Source organism: Frankliniella occidentalis, unplaced genomic scaffold (assembly GCF_000697945.3).
Source record: "Frankliniella occidentalis isolate FOCC.00 unplaced genomic scaffold, Focc_3.1 Scaffold79, whole genome shotgun sequence".
Taxonomy (NCBI): Eukaryota; Metazoa; Arthropoda; class Insecta; order Thysanoptera; family Thripidae; genus Frankliniella; species Frankliniella occidentalis.
The window spans coordinates 211634-214945 of NW_026267209.1; positions in this window are offsets into that span (position 1 = coordinate 211634).

Sequence of the window (3312 nt, forward strand, 5' to 3'; positions counted from 1 at the left end):
CCTTGACAGTCTGAATGTGGCACAGCTAAAAGCCATACTTAAGCAAAAAGGGTTGAAAGTTTCTGGGAAGAAGGATGAGCTGAAGGCCAGACTTCTAAACCATTTGTGTAGTTAAGTTTCTGTATTTTTTATCTTTTGAAATTTGTCTTTTTTGTTCAAATACTTTGTTATTTGTTTGCATGTTTGTAATTTTTTTTTTTGTTATGTGTTTCTAAGTTTATATTTAATTAACTTTTGTTTTGACTTTGCTGTGCAAAATATATCTGAATTTGACATGACCTTTTTGTTTTCTTTCTAATGTCTAAGCTTAACCTCCGTTTGAATCTACCCTCTCCTCTAAACAGTCTTTCAAACTCCGGGAGAGAAAAAAGTACGCTCGAGGAGGGGATATCCCTGTGGTATAGGGATTTTTTGTTGAAATACAGTTGGCAGTACGGACCGCCGCCTCGTGACGTCACGTGCTCTAAGCGGCAGGCCCATAGCATGGGAGTTGCCTGGGGTTGGGGGAGACTGGTTGGGCAGCATCGGCAGCATCCCGAGACTCTCTATCTCCGTCCCTCCCGCTCAGCCAGAGGACTAATCAGTGGGCGGCGGGCTGGCCCTCGCCTGTTTTGTTTGACGCCGGGGGTCGCCTCACGGGTCACGTTGATGATATCCCGCCGCGCCCGCGTTCGCTGTCCGCTCTCACGCCGGCTGCTGGCCCCACCGCCACCGCTACCGCCCCGCCGGCCCGCCCTGTCGCCAGTTTTGTCGTTTTGCGGAGAAGAGTCCTCGGACAACAACAATAAATAACCCTTCGTAAAGTATCTCCGGCCGTCACACAGATGGACCCGCGGCGATTCACCGCGCGGGGTTCATGCGCCCTAACGGCTGCCCCCGCACCTGCACCTGTCATTCAACCGGACGACGGGGGCCGCAGATTCAGCCTCCGGCCCAGACAGGCCAAAGGCGCCGACGGCCGGGCTGTCGCGACGGCGTGGACGGGCCGGACGGGGGACTCGGCGCTGGGCAGGGGATTAGCCGGCCAGCGACGCGCTAGCGGCCCTCAAGCCTTTGTCTGCGGAGGAGGTGACGACCCCTCCCCTTCAGGTGCGGAGCATCTGTCCGCTGTCCGGCCGGGCCATAAACCAAACGTGGCCTCGCGAAGCAGCACAATGCGCCCCTGGAATGGAGACGGAGAGTCTGCTCCCCATTTATTACTGTTCTGTCTATGGGCTCGGGGGCCGAATACCTGGCCGATACATTACACTGATTGCTCTCGTCGGCGCCCGGCCCGGCCCCGCCTTCCCCCGAGTCGGCCGCTCTCATCGCTGAGATCCCGGGTCGCCTCAAACGTGCAAAATTCGCGTTTCATTCGTAGCTGATCTCCGTCTCCTCTGACCCGTCGTTTCCCCGCCTGTAGCGGGTGATTCAGGAAATCTCAAGGAACCTTGAAAAACATTTTGAAACGTACTTGTCCGCTCGATAAGTTTCCGTTTCAGGTCCGGGCCCTTGGCTCAGAAATGTTGCAAGTTTACTCGCCACTCCCCTAAGCCGGTGTGATTGACGAGTCATCCAGTGCGTGGAGCCCTGGCTCGACCATCGCTGGACCCGAGCCTCAGATCGGACTGGGCCAGGCGCGCCGACAATGCCAACGAGCACCATGCTTGCCGTGGCTTACCTGAGAACGTGCAGTAGCACTCGGACACTTAGAGCGGACACTTATCGAGCGTCGGCGGGACATATGCAGATCGGGCGGGTCCCCAGCGACGCATCGAGCAATAAACTCCTCGGACGGGCGAGGCTCCGAGCCAGACGCTCCCAACAGGTGTTAAACGTTTTGCTCCCTTCGATATGTGTCTGGCGGGTCTGGCGCCGGTCCCGCCGTCGGACACTTATCGCGAGGTGACTGTACTCTGAATCACCCGGACCCGGAACGACTAATGATGATTACGCAGTTCTTTTCGCCCCGCACTTTCTACCGAATACAAATATTTTTACCTCCACTTTTGCGGTGAGAGGGGTGGTAGGGTAAGACCGCCGTGGACTCGCCGCTGCTGCCCCTTCCGCCACCCTCTCTCGCGCTCACAGGCATCTCTCTATCCGCCAGAGCCAAGCGAAAGAGATTGTTAATGTAATGGATTTTTCCTGAGGGGGTATTTAGCTGTCGGATATACGGCGTGGAAATCTGTTGACGCATGGCAAAGTGCGCACGGGAGCGGCGGAGGGGGAGGAAGGGTGCGGGTGCAGATAAGCACAGTGGAAGCTTGGATCTCACCTTTGCTGGCGCCGAGGGGTTTGGGAGGGGGTGCGAGAGAGGCGTTTGAATCCACGCTGGCACGTGATAAGCCACGTGGGGGGGATGGTAGGGGATGCGGGCGGGGGTGTGAGGGTGCAGCCACCCCGGCCAGCCACCCACCACCCCGTTGGACCTAACCCAGACGTGTCATGTTACCGCCCCCTCGCGCCCGGCCCGCGCGCGCGGCAGATGGCCCCGACGCGTTTTTTTTCGCCCCGCCCCGCCTTTTGGCGTGTTGCTACTACTGCTACTTGGATTTCTCTCGCCCCCACGGAAGCACTTACTCCCTGGCTCTGGACCCTCGTCCTCCTCCTCCAGAGGAACCCCCAAGGGGCCGAGGCCGAGCTCACACAACAGGCTCACCGCATCGTTGCGGTTTCTCCTCTCTGTCCTGGCGGAGCTTTACTTCCCAGGACCACATAATCGGCCCGTTTAGTTTAGCGCGCGCATATATTGTGTGGCGTTAGTGGACAGACGAGAGCGGGGGAAAAGTTTAGGAGGGGGGTGGGAGGAGACAGAGAAACGCGATTCGGGCTTCGTCCCGCGCGGTCGCGACGGTCGACCTGTGTGGGGGTGGCATCGGGTGGGATCCGGGCACGATGATCCCCGACGCGACGGCGCGCCCGCGCACCGCGCGGGTTCACAACTTGCGAAGCAGCGATACACGTTCCGTCGCGGCGCGTGGCTTCGCGTCTCCAAAACTTTTCCATCATTTGATTTTCACCCCCACCCCTTCCACTCCCCTGCGAGCTTTATTAATCGTCGCCTGGGTCCGGTGGCGCGGATCCGATGGGGATGGAGAGCCGCCCTGCTGCTGCTGCTGCTCCCGCGCCCGCGCCGCCGCGCGCGTCACAAAGGAAATATGATTGAAACACTCACTCAAAGTTAATTAAAATGATTCGCTTTCGCACGCTTTTGCAGAATGCCCGGCTAAACTCGCCTCGCCGGGGGAGGAGGAGGAGGAGGAGGTAGGGGAGGAAAGAGAGCAGAAAAGAGGCGGCGAGGTACACGCGGGCGGGGGCGGCGTCGATGGG